Source organism: Papaver somniferum, chromosome 11 (assembly GCF_003573695.1).
Source record: "Papaver somniferum cultivar HN1 chromosome 11, ASM357369v1, whole genome shotgun sequence".
Lineage (NCBI taxonomy): Eukaryota > Viridiplantae > Streptophyta > Magnoliopsida > Ranunculales > Papaveraceae > Papaver > Papaver somniferum.
In genome coordinates this window covers 132,963,024-132,984,755 of record NC_039368.1, presented here as the reverse complement: position 1 = coordinate 132,984,755, position 21,732 = coordinate 132,963,024, and the positions used below count along the sequence as shown (strand labels likewise).

The following is a 21,732-nucleotide window of genomic DNA, read 5'->3' as shown; positions in this document are numbered from 1 at the left end:
TTTTGAAACACTTCATAACCCGTTATGCGTACTTATGAAACGCGTCATAACATGTTATGCATACTTTCTGCTCATTTGTACGTGTTATGGGTTTTTATGAAATAGTACTTTCACACAAATTATTATGCAGCCTACATTTGACTGTATAACCTGTTATGCGTACTTTTGAAAGCCTTTATAACATGTCATAACCTGTTATGCATGATTTTCGCTCATTTTTACATGTTATGCTACTTATTCAAAATATACAATAAAGGGATGTGAAATCTGATGGCTTCAAAGTCAAAGCTTCTCCAGAGGTTAATTTGCTTGTTTCATATGTGTTAATATTGTCTTGACTCTCTCTTGGTAAAAGTTCCCTTATGTAGATATAATAGCCTAAATGTTGGGAACTAAAAAATTCATCTTTAACTCAAATCAGTTTTAATCTCTTGTCTTTTAAGTGTTTTAATAATTGGTTAATAATATTTCTGTTTTTATTTTGTAACTTATTTCATAACATAAAAATGTCTAGGACGGGAAGATATCTTCAAGGTGAATGTCTTTCAAAAATTAAGACATTTACCTTGAGGATGCCTACCTAAAATTAAGCCACACCATCTACGCATTCATCTAAAAAGTTATGGTTGCAGAGGTACTTTAACAAAAATTCATGTGTATCATATGTGAGTTTAGACATTTACCTTGACACATATTCCATTGGAGAAGCTCTTAAAAGTACGTAATTATGTTGTTTTGCATGTTAGCACGATTCTGGATTAGCTAACAAACCCAAAAGTGAAGCAAACCCGGGGGAGAAAAACTCAGAGTACATTTTTAAAATGGAAATAATGGTAATACATTCCGAACCATAATTGTTCGCACTAGAAATATTTATTTTGGAAAACTTACCTGATAAATGTAACATAATACTCATTGGAAACAAAAAAGCTAAAACACCTACATAAAAAATATAAATGACTATCAAATTATAATTATTTTTTATACTAACAATTAATCAATGAAAAGAGTAATTATAATAAATATTACGTGTTTAATGAAAGTGTCGATTTGAAATAGTCATACTTCTTAATATGCGTTTGCAAAATTGATCATACTTTTTAATTTTCTTTATAAAATGATCATTTTCCATTCGATTTAACATTTTTGAAAAAGAAATGTTATGTCTTCCCAAAACACCCTCTCACAAGGTACCCCTCCCTCATTTAACTGAATTGGGTGAGATGGTGGTGGTGGTGCTTAAGAAGCTTTGCTAAACCTCAAAGGAGAAATGGTGCACCCTTTAGATGAGTGTCATGTAAGGATTCTAAATGTCAAGTAACGACCTTAAACTGGGTTAAAATACTGCTGTGATGTGGAAGAGGGGTAACCACCACTCACATAGCACCACCATCAAACTACACTGTTTAAGGGATAAATTGGTGATTATTAAGAATTAACTGAAATATTTAAATAAGAAAGATCAATGATAGACAAATTTAATAGTGAGAGATGACTTAACTGGTATATTCAGATTGATGAATGAATTATTATCGTAATGGTCCAGTGCTGTCTCTGACTTTTCGATGATCCTGTGTGAAAAATATTTAGAATGCTCAGTCAATGCAATTTTTCCTCCAAGTATGGTGATGATTAAAAATTCACTGAACGACAAAAACATGGTCGACGAATTCCACACATTGAGCAACTCAGACATCTAGTTAAATATGCGTAATTTAGGAAAAATACATAAATTCGTGTTTAATGCGTTTTGCATATAAATCCTTTTAACCGCCAAAAAAAATGAAATCTAGCTAAACATCTGTACATTTACAACGAATACGAATAGCGGTTGTACCAAAAGAGATTTAAGTTAAAACGACATACAAAGATTAATGAAGAAATAATAGAAAAAACATGGCAATCTAATAAGCATTAAATAAATTATAAGAAAAAACATACCTAATAATGAGACAAAACCCGGGTCATTTTAAGTAAAATATATAGAACACTCTTTAACAGTTTATTTTATAAATGACAAAATTACCCTTATTTAATTAGCATTAACAAACTTTTAATTTTTTTAGATTAATTAGTTGAATTAAAAATTAGGAAATCATGTTTTAGTTAGATTGATCTTATGGATTTTGTTGAAATATTTTTGAGAAAAAAAAATATTTTTTGAATTTAGTTTGTTAATGGAAAAGAAACCATATTAGTCAAACACTACTAAAATGGGATTGCACAGCTATATAATGGTTTCATCTTACTCAAAATCACAGAAAAAATCAACACTTTATGTACTTAAAATATGAAAAGTCATCTAGGTCGACAAATATAGAAGATAACGACCACCATTAACCGGCATATTGGTAATAAATTATGATGCCGACTAAAAGAGTTTTCACATATAAAGAAATCTATATAATAAATGCTTCACTGGTCGGCAAAGTATTAATTTCTTAGCCTGCCGACTAAACTATTGTCGTCAAGGTGGTTTTTCCAACCATGCCGACTAATTGCAAAAATGTACAGAGAAAAACTGTTTTATGGCAGTTATTATTGGTAGGCAAGGTTCAAGTTTCCAAAACATGATGACCTAGTTGGCAAAGTGTAAAGATGAATAACGTGACGACGTGTGAATGTATTTTCAGAGATGAAAAGTCGTCACGATATTCATCCCAAGAAGATGACGACCAAAATAAAACTTGAAAAGTCGTCAAGGTCGATGAAAAAATACCCTGACGACTATATAACTGAAATCAACAATTAGACCTTATTTTGACAATCAAACAACAAAATAAAGTATTGGTCATTAGGTTGGGAATGAGAATGGACTCATTTGAGTTTGATAAAAACAAGGGGCTACTTTTTAATCGACGAGTTTTACTTGAGATGAAATGATGGAGAAGGAAAATAGAAGGATGGAAGATTAGAAGTAGTGGTTTTTAGGTTGGAGAGGGGAGCAAATAATTTTTTTACGTTAGGAAGAAAAGAATATGGTGGGGAATTTAGTAAATTCATCCCGTTTGGACACACCCTTTAACTCTACAAAAGAGTCCACTTAAAATTGGGTGTACCCTAATTTAGCCAGGTTAAGTTTATATGTCTAAGGATATTTTCGATCTAAAATTGGGTGTACCCTAATTTGGTTGGTCCTGACAACTTGTAGATCATCAAATTCCAAATAAAAGTTAGTGAATCTTTTCTAAAAATCTGGAAATAGCAACCTAAAAAAATGTTTTGTTTCAGAGACAAATGAAATTGGCCGCCTTGTGTCGTACCACAAGTTAATTACCACCTTCGAAAACCAGGCATGTAATGGTAGGTGATCATTTTGTTAAGAGCTTGTAACTCTGTGACCATTTTGAAAATGGGCCCTTTATAGTGGGATTGTTTCTTACGGTCCCCTTAATATGAAATAACTCAACTTTTGGAGAGAAAAAGAATTTAAATCAAATGGCATATCCAACCAATTCAGTGATTATTAGCCTCCTAATTATCATTCACAACTTTGTTACAAAGATGTAGAATCACCGTGATTTTGGATATCATCACATCTAGATCTAAATGGGTAAAAGAAACTCACAGTTAATCAACAAAATTCTAGTAAAAATAGTTACTCGACTACAAGAACTACTTTGAAATAAAAGTCCCGCATTGAGTATAACTGAACAACAACGATACGCATAAATTTTATAAGCCTGAAATGTTTACTTTAATGTATTCTTAGTTTCCTCCACCATGTCAAATCCGAAATCTTAGTTGATATTGGAAAAACTACTGCAAATTCAGTTATAAAAATCTTTACATAATCATAAAAGCATTTTGAACTTATATTCATCATATTTGTAGCATGAAGACACAAAATAGATGTGACGAATACATAAAAGTAAATGGTTGAATGTACTTTTTGGATGGGAAGTGGGTAAAGAACTAGTGCGTCCCAATTAGATGATGGACGCGAAATATATGACTAAACCATTAGTATTTTCATATTCACTTCTATCTCTAGGGTATATATGTCATCTAAAAGCATTTAAGTACGAATTGAGAGCCTATTTCATTAGTAGTAAGAAGCAATATCTAGTCATCTGTTATTTACTTGTCTCTTGCCACATCTACTTTGTAAAACTAGCGATTTTACTACTTGATCAGCTTCTTGACATCTGATTGCCCGCGATGCTGATGTGGCAGAGAGAGGTAATAATCTTTTTATTTATTCCGTCACAAGAAAAATCAAAAGAAAAAGTTTAATTTTATTGCCGTTGGATATACCCTACGATTCAGATGAGTTCTGTTTCGATACTTCCAAAGACACCACTATCTTTGTCTCTAACTTTCTGTTGTTCTTGTTTTCGAGCAGTCAAAGAAGAAAAGCAATGTTGAAAACCTAATTCTACATCTCAGGTAAAAATCGTTAAATCTTCATTTCAATCTCTTTGAGTAATCATCTATTGATTTACTTCTAGTTTTATCAATTAGATTCAAATAGTATATCATTTCTGTTTACATTCATTTGAGAGATTTTAGATCTCACATAATTTCATAGTAGGTTTGTTTGATTACTTATCTACAATTATTTTATTTTTCTTACTTTTTCTTATAGATCTGTCGTTTTTGTGGTTTAATCATTTTGCTTAACATAATTAAATCATAGATTTCTGGTATTTTAACCCATTGCAGGTAGTTTGGAGTTTGCCACTGTCAATTTCACTATGATTCTCACTTCAGATATCAAATCATCTTTTTGGTTTGATATTACTCACATGTTCTTAATTAATTAGGTAGTATATCATCCTTAAATTCTTATTTGCCTGGTGCCTGGTTATGGCTCAATGTTCTTGATAGTTATTCGTCATCTAGAGCAAAGCTATTTATGCTTGCTTACTATCTTCTTCTTAGTTGGACACAATCATTTTGTTCGATGGAGTATTTCATCTATGGATATCTACATTGAATGATATTGCGTGTTGTGTATACCTGATCAATTTTTTTTTTTTTTTGGGGCTTGCAACTTCCAGAAAACATGTAGGGTTAAAAGACTCAATCCATGATGTCCAGTTCCGTCTTGGTGCCGCCTTTCGCAGGGTGACAAGGCATTCCAGACATGTAATGTTAGCCAACATCTATCTTTAGCAAACCCAAGTGCATCACCCGTTTTTGTACAAGCACCATGGAAGTACTATGGAGGAATCAATAATTTGGAGCAGCATATGGAGACCATCGCCTGCATGATCGAGCTTTCGCTCCAACTGCATCGCAGACACCATATAGCGAGGGGCTTCTACAAAGGCGGAGTTAGATTCTATGCTGGTTTTAGGTTCATTATGTGTAGGTTATTTATTTGGGAGGAGAATTAGTATTTCCCTGCATTACAATGTTTTAAAATCAATTTCAGTGATGCATGTTGCTTGAATGGAACAAATATAGGGATATGGTATTATTGACACTATGCGTATGACTATTTTGAATCATTATTCCTGCATTATCAAGTCTGGCGAATGTAGTACCACCGCTAACCACCCTACACACTGGATCATGCTTTAATGAAGAAATTTAATCCATATACGTGCAGCATAAGTCTGGAACATTGAATTATGGTCTGCAACATCATTAAGTGGAAAGTAAGATAAAGATGTGCTTGAGCAATCTCAATGTTATCTGTCATAATTTATAAAGAAAGTTCATTTCATCAAAGAAAAAATACATTCAAAAGACTCATAAATTTACAGATTATATAAGTAGCTTTATTGAATTTTTAGGTTACATTTACAAGTTAACAACAAAACAGGTGTAAAAAGCAAATCCTTTGACATGTTACATTAGTTGATAGAGTTTTTGAGATCTTGGCTAACACCGCATCTGGAAAATACTTTTAGTTCCTTCCATAAGCATAACGCCTTTGGTAAACCAACACCTGGCAAAAAGCTGAAACCAAGACCAAACTGGCTAGCTACTTTCTGGGACATGGTCGGTATTGAGGCTTTTCATCCAACATGTTTTCTGAAAGTTACAAACCCTATAAAAAATTGATTGGATATATACAACAGGGAATTGCCTTCGATGTAATTATTCACAGATTAATTACACCACCGCACAAAATGATCATGCACATAAGAAATAGTGAGAAAACAGGTGTAAATAGCTTATTATATATAATGAATAAAATTCAAGAACATTGACACAATACCAGGCAGCCTATAAGAATTTGTGAAGAAAAAAGAAGACTTGTAAATGTTCAGATCAAAGGAAACATGATGACAGACTAGCAATTTAATGAATAATTTTGGTTTCTTCCAAAATGCTACTCATGAAAACTTTAATATGTAACATCTTGAAAACCAATCATTATTCACTACTAAAAAAATTAGCAAGTGTTGTTTCTACGTTAAAGTTGTACTTGTAGAGATTGTACAGCCGTAAAATAGAACAATAGAAACGTTTGAACACTACTCGCAGTCAAGCTCCGGATCAACTTCTGTAAAATTTATATCCTTATGTACAATAAAACACGAGTAAAACCTTCTTTGGTGTGACTAACAAGTATAAGTACTGAGCTGGTGAGAGCAACATGATAGTATTAGACAAGTTGTTTTCGAGCTCCCATAATTTTGTGATGTCATGGTGCCTTTAATCAACAACTTTTTCAAGAGAAGTTATGCTATCATGACTCACTAACTTTAAGTTTCCATAACACATATCTAAATCAAAATAGAACCAACGATTTCAATAAATAAACAGAAATACAAAGAGGGTTATCAGTAGAGCATCAATTTCCCATATGTTCTTACTAAAATCTCATAATCAACCGATTCAATGCCTGTAAACAATTTGACCAGTTAAAAACAAAACCCCTATTCCCAAATCAACAAACTTAAAGCCAAAACTGTAATTAAAACCATTATTAGGGTAAAATTTAAGGAATTTAACTCACTTGCAGCCACCGGCAGTAGTGAAGCAAACAATTTCTTCTCCACTTGGATGTGCAGAACCACTGACTATATTACCATCTTCACATTCATATACAACCTTCGATCCACAGATTCAACCACAAACAAATCAGATCTTTAAGCTAAACTAAAAAAATAAAATAACTGTAGATAAAGTATGTGAAATCTCTCAATTGATTGTAAACAGAATTGATAAGTAAATTAGATCTAAAGCATAAAATTAGAAGTAAATCGCTGGATCAATACTTGAAGAGATTAAAATAAAGATTCATGAGGTTTGACGATTCTTACCTCAGAGATGAAATTAGGTTTTCAACTTTGCTTTTCTCCTCTCGCTGCTCGAATAACTGCAAAGCTATGGGAGAGAACCGAAAGTTTGAGACAAAAAAATGGGAGTGATTCTAAACTTTAATTTTTAATTCCATCTAGGCCGTCGGTTATAATCAACGGCAATTAATATTTTCTAATTTACTGATTTTTTTATTAATTTTTTTTTTCAAAAATATTTAACTCTCTCTGCCACGTCAGCTTTGCTGCCAAGTGGCTGTCACTGTGCTGTTCAAGTAGCAAAATCGGTAAAACTAGAGGAAGTGAACAATAAATTTCTAATGGTTTAGTCATATATTTCATGCCCATCGTCTAATTGGGACGCATTAGTTCTTTACCTTCTTTTAGTTGGTAGAAGCGCCCGTGGAATGAAATCCAAAAAGCTAACACAGATTTTTATGACTCTGTCTCTTTGCAGGTGAAATGGTAAAAGCTTTCGACTATGGCATGACCGGTGGTTATATAAATGATCTCTTAAAGAGAAATATCCAAGATTGTATAAAATAAGCATTCAAAAACATGATACTCTGGATATGATGAAAAATCCGTGATGGAGTTTATTGTTCTCGGGAGATCTGGATCCTGCAGAAACAATTGATTTGCTAGAGATCAAACATGACATAAGGAATGTTTTTCTAGATGATGATAATGACGACTGTGTGGATGGAGACTGTTATGCAAGCGTTGTACATAAAAGACTTTCTGAAGAAGAAGAAGGAGAATGAGAGTTTTTTAAGGTGTCAAACAACGAGCTATCACCACCTAAAGTTTTGTTTATTATTTGTGCAGCGATGTATCACTCTGTACCTACAAGGAGTATGTTGGAGTATAGAGGAATGACCATTCCTCCCAATCTTTGTCTTTATTGTAATTGTGTTGTGGAGACTCAAGACCATCTTTTTCTTACCTGTAGCTGGGCTGCTCATCTGTGGAACTTCTTCATTATTTCTCTTCAAGTAAAAACGGTGATGGACAAGGACTTTATATCGATGATGCAAGGGTGGAGACTTGATAGTCTCTCGATGAGAAAAACAACTATATGAAACTTGTTACCTTTTGCTATTAGTTGGAAATTATAGATGGAAAAGAATAAAAGGAATCACGGAGGCAGAAGCAAATCAAAAGATGAGTTGATTCATGCAGTTATTTTGGATATTCACCTTTGGAGTTCGACAACGGAAATCTTTAAAGGCTACGATATGAATCAAACACTTTACCACCGGGATGACGTCGTTAACCTTTAAATAGTTTTTTTTTCTCTTTAGGAGTCTTTTGACTCACTTTCCCTGTACATATTTTTTTCGGAAAATGGATCATTTGTCCAAATATTTTTAAATCACGGTTTAAATGGACGAGTAAAAAATAGTTTGGCTGAAATGGCAAAAAAAAAAAAATAGTAAGGATGAAAATGGATACATCTTGTGTAAATTAAAAATAAGAAAAAATATTTAAAAATGGGCACGTTGAAACTGGTTACATCCTTCCTATTTTTACATTTTTGTCCATTTAAACAGTATCAAAATCTAACTGTCCATTTCACCCAGGAATTGTTGATTTTGGTCTTTTTAACCAATTTTGTGATTTTTTTTCTTCAATATATATCATTTTCTTCTCAAAACAAATAAAATAAAATTAGTGTGCTGCAAACAAATGGTGAGCACAAATTAAATGACCTAATGCTGCTGAGTATAATTCATTATCGTGGACAGACATACACAGTTCATTACTCGCGAGAATGCGAGAAGTTAATATGCATCCATCTCAACAGAAGCCAATGTGTGAATTTGACAAGATCATAAAATATGTGAATCCCATATTGTTGGACAGCCTCTACAGTCGGCTTATCATTCATTCCACTCCATCTCCGAAATAAAATACAACACCATTAAATTGTCCAGCCAAGTTACTCAACCGTATGACATAGTGCAGCCGCAAATATCTCATAAGTAGGACCAACCAATTGAGGAAAGATGATTCCCTCTCTTCCCTTCTCCCAAATGATGTTTTATATCTTTATGATATTCAGGGCGAAGCCAACTTGTTTTATCCTTTTGCTATTCATCGGCGAAGCCAACTTTTTAAGTATGACGGGCTAAAAAGAATTATATGGACTTAACTTTAAGAATTTTGAAAATGGGTGGACTAAATTCTAAAAACTAGAGGATTAAATATAAAACAATTAAAAAAATTAACAGTTGTATGTTATGGATTAAGGGTTAGTCAATGGAAATTTCTACGAGTCTTACGTAATCAAACATATAGTTACCTAATTTAATAAACACATATTTCTGAACTTATCGTGTTGTATTTGTTTTCTTTCGACAAAGTTTTATCCTACTGGATTTTTCACTGTTAAGGTCTTAACGAGGCAGCATATGCGAGTCCAACTCCATTCTAAGTTTTCTTAATATTGTACTTTTTTTTTTAGTTTAGGTTTTGTCCCTCTGAGTTTTTCTGGAGAAGTTTTAATCAGGCAACATACATAGATATGATGGTAATCGAGAAGAAAATTACATTTGAAGAACTACGTTTGAATCATTATATGTAAGGGGCAGGATCGGGTGACAGAGTTAAAATCACAGACAACTCACAAACTGCCCCGATCACTGATTTTTGCCACTCTTAATGGCTGGGATCAATTGATACAACACGCGGGTTTTGTTTTTGACCCAAGACCCGATTTAACAGGCAGTAACTGATTGGCTTTCTACACTCTGAATCTCTCTCTTAGATTATCTCCTCTGCGTTCCTTCTTCTTCTTCCACTGTGTGTGACAAAATAAGTAAAAGTTCTACCCTCGGATAGATCAAATTTATTGTTTCTTCTTCTTCCACTCTGGAAATGTCCTACAATCTTGAATGTTGATTCAGTAAGTTTAGAATTTCTGATTATGTGGATTTTTAAAGCTTTTCATATTTAGGACTTTGATTTGGGAATTTAGGTTTGCAACCAAAATCAAACTGAAAATTCTCAATTGAAAGGCCCCTTTCTTCTTCTTACCACCGTAAGTACTTTTATTTTTAGATAGATCTTCCATCACAACACCACGATCGTTATATACAAATCCTAGATCAAAACCCTAGAAATAGGATTTTAAAACAAATAAATTCAGAAAACAAAAATTCTAGCTCTCCTAGTACAAGCGAGGAACAATTTTGGTATTTTAAAACGTTTGTATGGTAATTGAAATCGTTAATTTCGTTGTTGCAGGAGAAGTGAAAGAATAATCAGGAGAGAAGAAGTAAAAGCTAACTTAGAAAGAAAGAAAGAGAAAGTCTGAAGGTTTTTAAGTTCTCTTTGATATCCAACCAAACCCGTGTTTTTATTTTAAATCTCATCCATACGAAACTGTGACATCCATTGGTTGTAGAGTCTGTAAGAGACTCTGTCATTTTAACTCTGTCACACGATCCCGCCCCTAAAAAGTACTACATATGAAACATTAATATTGGAACCCACAAGGGGGAATGTTGTAGGGTCTTGGGCCCATATATGAGTGGCCCATATAGATTTAACCAGGTTTTACCTCATAACTTACGTATAGAAGCTTAAACCTATATATGTAACATGTAACTTATCTCTAATGAATAAGAGTTCTTCTTCTGCTCTTACGTACTTTATTTCTATTTCAACAATATTTTAATTTTTAATTGTTTTTTACTAATTCTATTTTTATTTTGCTAGAGGAAGTTGAGGTTGAGTTAGTTTTTTTTTGGAATATTATATAAAGGTTCAGCTAGTTTTATTTTTATATTGTTAAACGGACTTGTGGTTCGATTAATTTTTATTTTTATATTCTAGACGAACTTAGAGTGTCGTGAATAATTATAAATTTATATAAATATATATATATATATATATATATATATATATATAAATTAATATAATTAAAATAGGAGGGATGATCCCCTCACATTTCTATATTTATAATATCTCACACTTTATACATTTTTTTTCATGCAAAAACCAAACGACAACGTATTTGAGGCTAATGTTTTGGGAATATATTCGTATTACTATGCTCTACATACTCACAAAAAATGAGAAAATTCTGAAATGTGTAGCTCCACCATCTACCACTTTGAAAATCAGCCGTCGAAAATCAACGTATATTCAACGATTAAGATTAAGATCGGTAGATGGTGAGGTTTAGAATTTCGGAATGAGCTAATTTTTTGTGGGTTGTAGAGCTTTGTTAGGCAAGCATATTCTCAAAATATTAGCTTCAAATACTCTACCATTTATGTTTTATCGATAAAAATAGTGTCTGAAATGTGAAATAGTGTGAATATAAAAGTATGAAGGTATCCTCCGTCTTATAATAATACATATCAACCTGTTGGGCCCGTAAAAAGAATTCATTCAGATAAGATTTGATCACCGGATGCTGTGTGTGGCAAAAATGAGATTGAATGTTTTGTTTGTTCGTTTATTAATTTCCAAATTAAACAGAAAGATTAGCCATGGAACTATGGTAACTATCACTGTTAAAAAGTGAATAACCTGCACAAAGAATGGTAAACAGGATGAGCCAGTTGATGCGAGGAAACTATACAGAATAACATGTTTAGCTCCAATTTCCTCTCGCTAGTATATTTTATAATTGTATAAGTTGACTCCACCATCTCATTGTATTTTTTTACTAGATCAATCGGGAAAATGATCATAACGCTACTAGCACACGTTTTTTTTTCCTTCTTTGTTATTATTATTTTTTTATCAAAGGACCAATGTCTCATTTTTATTCTCACCTTATATTGTTATTGGCCTATTGGCTTAAAGAAAAAAAATCACTAATTTGTAAGCATATAAGGGATACAATATAAATGTGATACCAGTTTCAAATGACATGATGAACTAGAAATATATGACCATACATATCACTCCATGTAGATCTAAGTGGGAAATAGGATGTGCCACAATATACCCTACGAATGTTTTATTTATAAAATTTTGGTCCTTTATTCTACGGTTTTGTACTTTTGTTACCATGTGTGATTTAGGATTAATCATCTATTACTCGTTTTTAATCATCGATTTTTCGCTCATCAGTTATGTTGTATCATTTTTATGCCTATAAATTTGTGAATTTTTTTCCTTGAAGCCACAAATGGCTAGCAAGGTGTAGGTGAGCAGGTTTTTACTACTTTTTAAAATTTTTTTTTTTCTAAATGTTCTTTATTGTGAGATTGATATGGTAAAAATATTCGAGATGGTGGAGTCAATTGATATAATAATAGAAGAAATCTACGCTTAATATGGTTTTCTATTTTCTAAAAAAGTCTTTGCTTGTTGCATATTTTGATGCATTCCTTAGCTACACATTCTTAATTCTACTTTAATCAAAACAATTGTATCCAATCTTTAATAGTGATAGCTATATCTTTGTAATTGTGAATCATAAAGGGAATTTGGATTTCATGATTAAATCTAGAAAACAAATCTTAGATTTCTAACTTAATTTTTATAGAAAAATTAACTTTTCGTTAAGCAAATATTTTGCTTCTAACTTATATGATCTGCTTATAATATCCAATGAAAATTTATTTTCCGACTTGTAGAAATGAATAAAGCCATAAGTTAAGGTTTTCCCTATTTCCTACCCATATTTCTCCTATTTCCTATCCTCTCACAATTTATAAAATCACTTTACTTTTCAATTTTGATTTTTCCTATGTACCATCCATAAAAGTCAAATTAACTATGACCTTTACTATTACCATATTTATTATCTTTTTCTTCTACTTTGTTAAACTCCCAATTTTATTAAACAAAACCATAAGTTAGAAACCCTAGGTTCCGTTTCTATTAAAGACTCTACTCCTTTATCTTTTATTATTAATTCCTCGAAACTGTACGATTTAATCGGTGATTAATTGATAAATCATGATTATTGAACATTCCATTAATGAAAATCTAGGGGAAAAAATCCAAATCCTAGATGAATCAAGCATCCAAGAAGATTATGTTAATGCTATTGAAAACCCAATATGTGAAGATAAGGTTAGTTAAGTACATGATCATTAATCTTTATCCAATCAGTATAACTTTTTTTTTAATTATTTTCAGTATTTTTTTTTATTTCTTATGAAGTGGTCGGTATTGTTTTTTCTTGTACAGTTATTCATTGATCATCTAGAATCGACTGAAGAAACTATTTGTGTTGAAGAGAAAGAGGATGAAGTCGTTTTGGATGCCCTCCAATGTAATTCGGAGGAACAACAACCAATTAATGTTGTTGGCTTTGAATCCACCGAATACTTCACTACTGATAAGGTATTGTATGTTATGTCTTCAGAGAGATATATCAAAAATGAATTTCGTTTGTATTTGTATCGATGTTTATATATGTTTTGTTTATTGTATGCAGCTATTTAGCTCGAAAGAAAATGTTACAGAATGGTGTCGCGGGATTGGTAGTCAAAACAATATAGTCATTGTGATTGAAAAGAGGGTGAATAAGAATGAAAATCATGATGGCAAGGGTTCCTCCATTGTATTTGGATGCGAGAGAGGTGGGAAATACAGAAAACGCAACTATACAGTGAGCCCTTCGAAATGTAGGAAAGGAACTGTCACAAAAAAACCTGGATGTCCTTTTAGGTTGCGGTCGACTTGTGTAGATGCTTTAAAATGGAATTTGATTGTTAAAGTTGGACACCATAACCATCTTCCTGCAGATACACTTTTGGGGCATTCTTTCGCTGGTAGACTCTCATAGGAATAAGAAAAATTTGTTATAAAATTCCACGAACACGGTATGCCACCTAGACAGATTCTCATTGATCTAAGGGATAATTTTAAAAAAAATGCTTCAACTTTGAAGACCATTGATAACTGCATACAAAAGCATAGGGTATCCGAAAGAGCGGGTAGAATAAGGATGCAACTACTTCATAAGTATCTGGATGATTCCCATTACGTAACATGGAATAGGAAAAATTCTGATACCTGTGAGGTGACTGATATCTTTTGGGCACATCCAGAATCAACACTATGTGCTCAGTGTTTTCCTTCTGTGGTGATTATTGATTGTACATACAAGAAAAATAGATGGAAAATGCCTTTGTTTCATGCGGCAGGTATGACATCCATGGGCACGACATTCTCTATTGCTTTTGCTTTTATGAGCGCCGAGCTAACAGAGAACTATACATGGGCCTTGCAACATCTGAGATCGCTTTGCTCTCCAACAAACCTAACTACTTTCTGTTATTTTCACCGACAACGAACAAGCCTTGATTAACGGTATTGGTAAAGTTTTCCATGATGCAAGAAGATTATTATGTACATGGCATATTCAAAAGAATGTATATTCTCGTTTCCGGGAATCAACTAGAAAATAAAAAATAGCAAAAGAACTTAAAGACAAAGAGAAAAACAGTGGAGACGGTACAATTCTTAACAAATATAAGGGCAAAGTTAATAAAGAAGATGGAGAAGAAGAAGAGTATCTCTAAAGGATTTATAAGATGATTGGAGGCGCGTTGTTAGGATGGAAACTATATCTCTATTCAACATGGGGTTGGAATCCTTCGTGCATAAATATGAGAAACGGTATCCTGAAGCAATCAAATATATTTATGAGAGTGTACTTGTCAATAAGGAATTTTTCGCATATGCATGGAATAATGAAGTGAAACATTTTGGAACCCGAACTTCTAATCGTGTGGAAGGTGCACATAGTGTCTTAAAGAGATTTTTGGGAAATAGTCAAGGTGGATTTGTTGAGTGCTGGCAGCAAATGCACAAGATGCATGAATCTCAACTTGTGACTATCAAATCCAAATTTCAACAAACTTTAACTTTCATGAAGCATGAGCACAGAATAGACGATTTCAAGAGTCTACATAACCATGTCTCGCAGTACGCCTTAGACTTCATATCTCTGAAATAAGAATATTGGAAAAGTCGAGAAGTATTGCTGAAAATTTGTGTGGATGCATTCTATACAAGACGCATGGCCTACCTTGTGCCCACATGATATCCGAATATCGGAATCAGGGTAAACCCATCCTGCTTTCTCCTATCGATCCGCAATGGAGGCAGATTAATTTAGTTCCACATGTTTCTCGTTCAAATGTTGTGTTTGATTACAATACGTTTTATGAGAAAGTCTTGTACTTTGAGGAAAGGTTGAACAACATGCTGAAAGGTTTGATGATGGAGATGAAATGGACATCAATAAATGGTTCAAAATGCCGGAAGATGGTCTTGTAGCGGCGCAAACTTTCCGCGTTGTTCTTGTTTTGCTTTCAAAAGATATGTGTGCAACCTTCTTCATCCCTTCGAGGCATGAACCAATCAAAGGTAAAAAACATAGAGATATAGTGATGGCTTTTGTGGGAGGGAACCATTTTTTCCCAATGAAGTTAAAGTCAGGGGCTCCTATACCACCTCCCTGCAACATGTGGATTCAGAACGCATACGAAGATGCCAAGGTCTGGCCAAAAAGAATATGAGGAAAAGATGAAGACATTAAAAAAAAGGATGAACTTTAGAGATCCACAACTTGAAAAACCAGTAATCATTCACTAAATTTTGGTGTAGTTTTCCTTGCATTTTAGTTTTTGTTTTGATTCTCCTGGAAACATTTTAGGTTTGGTGTAAGAACTCGTTTATTGAAGAAAAAATGCTTTTTATTGAATGTCTGCACTTTTGTTACAAGAACTTGTTTTTGTTACACATTTCGGTGACAGGTACATTGAATTGCACATTTGCACTTATAAAACAAGAACAAGAGCAGACAATTTTAGAGATTTCATCCATAAACGAGGTTAGAAAAAACATCTATTGTCCCTGCTAACCGGATTGCATACATAAATTTTATCCAGAAGCCTAGCACAAAGTTCTGTAATATTCTAGGCTTGACTAGCTCCAAAATATCTTTTGCATTAGCATGATCTTTGGTTCCCGACACAACAGAGTCAAGAACATAAGTAGCTGCTTCTTCCGGCCTTTCAAAGTCCATAATCTCACAGAAAATCCATGGCCTCAAATTTTTTTGCAATCTCGATAGCGAAATCCAGAAGTCAGCAATGTAAAATGTCATCAAATACTTTCAAGTATTATATATACTACAAAGACTGAAAGAAACAGAAAAATTTGCTTTAGAGTACGGTTATGGATGCGCAGACAAGAAAAATCAAAAACAAAGTGCTACTCAAGTTTCATTATTGCTTCCATAATACTAAGCAGATAAAGAGTAAGCCGCCAAGATACACCATCAGTCATACCTCTAACACGATCATTGTTCGCCATTCCTTTGCAAACTATGATAGACACTTATAAATTTCTCAAATATGAACGACTAGTTATCTGAATCTTTCTTTAAACAAAATTCGTTGAAAAGAAAGTTGATCCAAAGTGAACGATAGTGTGTCGTGCAGTAATATTGTGTATGCATGGTGTGGCGTAGCCAGGATTTTTAAGATGCATGCATAACATGATTTTCAATAAACGTACATACTATATCCATATAACATGGCATGTACACGTTTTTTAATTTTGATTTAACTCTTAACACCTAACTACCACTATCAGATGAGGGTTGATGTCACCAGTCAGTTTAATTTAGACCATCTGATCAAGCATATCCTCTCTCATACTATATACTTATTATATGCGAGAAAATACTATCCACAAATTTGGGAATCCTTGAAAACCAGAAAAAGATAGAAGGGCTCCGCATTTCCTAGAAAGCCCCGCCAGTACTACTGATAGGTGTCATAAACACCTTGATTTTTATCTATTGTTTATGCTTTCTTTGCGAGTTTTCTTGTAACTCATGTGTCTTATGATTACTTTTGATCTAATCAGGTACTTTGGAGTCATTTGGAGCAAAAGGAGATGAAATCATTCATTTGGAGCAGAAAAGGCAAAAAGGGAATTCACAGGCGATATTTGGAGCAGGCTAGGATGAGCAAGAAGGAGGTTAGGCAGTCAGTTCTCTTAAATTGACATGCCTACCATTTCAGACAGCCACTATTTGTAACATGGGGTTCCTGTATTAATTTCCATCACTACACAAACCTTAGAGTTAGAGAAGTTTTATCTCCTCTCTTGTCATTTGAGTTCACCTAAAATTGAGAGAAAAGAGAGAAAGACGACTGCACAACTTGTCCGAGAATCAGTGAAACGAGATGATAAACAAATCAACCGATCAACTCAGGTTTCATCTGGCAGTTGAGAAGAAGAGATGGTGTTTGTGTTTGAGATCGAGAAACTAGGGTTTTTCTGTGGATCAATCTTGTTGAAATAAGAATCAAAAGAAGAGGATCTCATGTCGGAACTATGGGTTCAATGGAAGGTAGAGTCATGGTTCGATTTGCATAAGAAATTGATGAATCTGGTGATGATTAATGAAGAACGGAAAGGGGATCTGATGTTACGTTTTATTACTGTTAATGAAGGTCGAGATTCAGATGCAGGTGCTGATGGAGTGGAGAAGAAATGGATGAAACTTGGTGCTGCAAGGATTTAGTGAGTTGGGTACCCATTGATTTCTGTATGAAGATGAATCTGAGGTTGATTTAGGATGTTAGTTCAAACTTGGATTTGCAGTTACAGATGTTGGTATTTATTGCATCTATGAATGTTGATATGAAATTACAGGGTTAGATGAAGGCTAGGCTGTTTGCAGTTGATTTGAGGCTGAAATTGGTTTGGGTACTGCTGTGTTGATGAACTTAGGAAATTAATGGATTATCTTGCTCACTTGATAGTCTAGGGCATTTGATAATAAAAGAGATTAAATTGTAATTCTAATCATGTAGGAAAGCACATGTTTAATATTGAAGATGAATTCCTTGACCAATATCTTTATCTCATTGATTATTTCTCCAATTTACTTTGCTTTTAATTTACTCTTATTGTTTGCTTAAAATCAGAAACCCCCCCAATTGGTTACTTAGGGAATTTAATACATAATAACCACAATTGCCTCTCTGTGGAAACAAACTCTTTAGGAAAGTGAAATTATTTTTGATGCATACGACAGCGATCAACTACATCTCATGTACGCTGATGACTTATTGATAACATATAAGGCAACTCCGGAAGACACCAATCATCTCAAACATCTGCTACAAGCTTATGGAAATTCGGCAGGTCAACACATCAACATATTAAAATCTACAATCATCCATCACCCGAAGATAGAACAACACCAACTGGATCAACTAAAGCAATCCTTCAACATACCACCAACTGGGCAAATAGGGCTATGTAATGTCACTTATAAAATCATTTCAAAGATATTGGTCAATTGTATAAGACCTTTACTTCAATTTTTGATAAGCCCATATCAGAGTGCTTTTATGCTACAAAGATCCATTCATGACAACATAGTCATCGCTGCCTAACTTTTTCATTACATCAGAACCGTAAACCGCAATTAAGGTCCAAAAAAATTTTCATTTCAACAGCTCCATCGAAAGACGAACCAAACACTGAAAAATCATCCATAAAGACCTCTAAAAACTTTTCTACCATATCGGAAAATATGTTCATCATGCAACGCTGAAAAGTCGCAGGGGCGTTACATAGCCCGAAAGGCATGCGTCTATACGCAAAGGTACCAAAGGGACAAGTAAAAGTAGTTTTTTCTTGGTCTTTTGGGGAAATAACGATCTGATTGCAGCCTGAGTAGCCATCTAGAAAACATTAATGACTATGTCCAGCTAATCTCTCTAGCATTTGGTCGATAAAGGGAAGGGGAAAGTGGTCCTTTCGAGTGACCTTGTTCAATTTCCTATAGTCAATACAAACACGCCAACCCGTGGTCACTCGGGTCGGGATTAACTCATTGTTATCATTCTGGACTACAGTAATACCGGATTTCTTGGGAACAACCTGAATGGGGCTGACCCACTTACTGTCTGAAATGGGGTAGATAGTGCCTGCATCTAATAGCTTAAGAACCTCGGTTCGAACTACTTCTTTCATATTAGGGTTTAGTCGACGTTGCATCTCCCTAGAAAGTTTGGTATCACTCTCTAAATAAATCTGATGCATACAAACAGTGGGACTTATACCCTTAATGTCAGCTATGGTCCACCCTAAAGCTTCCTTGTTGTTTTGAAGGACGGTTACTAGCCTACTTTCCTGATCACTATCCAAGACGGAAGAAATAATCACAGGTAAAGTCTCATACGGGCCTATAAACACATATTTCAGGGTATCTGGCAATGGTTTTAGGTCCAACTTAGGAGGCTCTTCTAACGAAGGAACTTGGGTATACTTAGAAACTGGTAGTGGTTCGAACTTAGGTTTCCATCCGTTACTAGTGTATAACAAAGGGGTTGAATCTAACAAAGCATTCACCTCATTAATCACATTATCATCATCGAAATCAATCCCAAAGTGATCTAGGAATTTCTCTAACGGATCTTCTAACAAAGTGTTTGGTAATGACTCCTCGACTAATGTTCTTATCCTGTTTACCTCTTATATGCTCGAGTCATCTAGTTCAAAGGGTAGCTTACTAATATGAAAGACGTTCAGCTCAATAGTCATATTACCAAAAGACAAATTCATAATACCAGTTCGACAATTAATGATCGCATTGGATGTTGCTAAAAATGGGCGACCTAAAATCACTGGTATCTGGTTCTCTGGGTCAGGGACAGGTTGTGTATCTAGGATAACAAAATCCACTGGATAAATAAACTTGTCGACCTCAATAAGAACATCCTCGATCACACCACGAGGAATTTTAACGGACCTATCAGCTAACTGAAGTGTCATCTGGGTAGGTTTCATATCACCAAGTCTTAGCTTGAGGTACACATGGTATGGAAGTAAATTCACACTGGATCCTAAGTCAAGCAACACTTTCTCAACACGGTATTTACCTATTGTGCAAGAAATGGTAGGGGACCCTCGGTCTTTATACTTAGGAGTAGTGGTATTCTGAATAATAGAACTCACGTGACTAGCTAGAAAGGCTTTCTTCTGGACATTAAGCTTTCGCTTTCGCGTACACATATCCTTGAGGAACTTGGCATAAGAGGGAATCTGCTTAATTGCATCCATAAGTGGAAGGTTGATAGTTACCTGCTTAAAAACCTCCAATATATCATTAAAATTGGACTCCCTCTTAGTTGGAACTAGCAGTTGTGGGAATGGGGCTCTAGGGACAAATCCGGGTTCAATATGACCCTTATTGGTCTCTTTAGAGACTTTATCAGTCTCCTCAGTTTCTGGTTCAGAAGGGTGAACTATAACATGTTTACTATCAGGCATGGAAACCTTGTTGTCTATCACTCTACCACTCCTAAGGGTTTTCATAACATTCACATGATCAGATGGTCTTTCACCTCTTTCATTAATTCCTCTAGGGTTGGTTTGAGTATGACTAGGAAACTTACCTCTTTCTCTTAAAGACTCATTTATCTGACTAACCTGGTTTTTCAACTCGGAAATAGCCTGAGAGTTAGCCTGACCTATTCTCTTATTTTCTTCTAAACCTTGAGCAACAGATTGCTGAAACTGCACAGTATTACGAGTTAACAAAGCAAGAGACTCTTCTAAACTCATAATCTTCTTATCCGAAGGGTTCTGAAACTGTGTCGGAGCTGAAGGATTCTTAGTATAGCCAAAACCTGGGGAACCTGAGCATTACTAGACTGACCTTGATTCTGGCCCTTGGACCAGGAAAGGTTTGGATGGTTTCTCCAGCCAGGGTTATAGGTTTCTGAATATGGGTTAAACTTCTGTCGGTTATCAAACCTAGTGTTGTTATAAAGAGCATTGGCTTGCTCTTCAACAACAAGGCCTTCCCAAAAAGGCTCATTTCTTCCACTACTACCACTAGAATGACCTAATTCTAAGGCTTCTAACCTTTTGGCTATAGCTGCTATTTTGGCATCTGACTCATAAGTTCCTTCTACCCTATTAACATTTCCTCTACTTAGAAGAATTGTTTTCTGAGGTTCCCTACTATTTTCCCATTGTTGGGTCTTATCGGCGATTTCATTCAAAAATGTCATCGCTTCATCAACAGTTTTATTCTCAAACCCACTGTGCATAAGGACTCAACCATGGTTGTTGTTGAATAATCTAAACCCTCGTAGGGGATCTGAACTAACCTAACCTTCTCCAAACCATGATGAGTACATTAAAATATCAAGTCCTTGAACCTTTCTAAGTACCTATATAAAGATTCTCCTCTTGTTGGGCAAAAGTACAGATTTGGGTCCTAATAGACGATGTTTTATGCCTTGGGAAAAACTTATGTATAAAGGCAAAAGTAAGTTGGTCATAGGTTTCAATTGACTCAGAGGCCAAACTATACAACCAAGATTTGGCATTATCTTTTAAGGAAAAGGGGAATAACCTAAGTTTCAACGCATCATCACTTAGGTTTTTAATTTTCAGAGTGCTACAAACTTCCTCAAATTCCCTAACATGAAAATAGGGGTTCTCATTCTCTTTTCCTAAAAACATTGGAGCATCTGTAAATTCCCAGGTT

At 34.3% G+C, this 21,732-nt stretch overlaps 1 long non-coding RNA gene across 2 annotated transcripts; it reads right to left on the bottom strand.

Annotated features, from left to right (window-relative positions):
• Positions 1 to 5,713: 5,713 nt before the first annotated feature.
• Positions 5,714 to 7,308, bottom strand: LOC113321316. Of its 2 annotated transcripts, none has more exons than XR_003346605.1 (3): positions 7,224 to 7,308; positions 6,917 to 7,011; positions 5,714 to 6,001 (listed from the first exon to the last, which is right to left on the bottom strand). It is a non-coding gene; the product is annotated as an uncharacterized LOC113321316 (long non-coding RNA). The 2 variants fall into 2 exon arrangements; XR_003346604.1 differs by having other exon boundaries at positions 5,714 to 5,985.
• Positions 7,309 to 21,732: the final 14,424 nt, after the last annotated feature.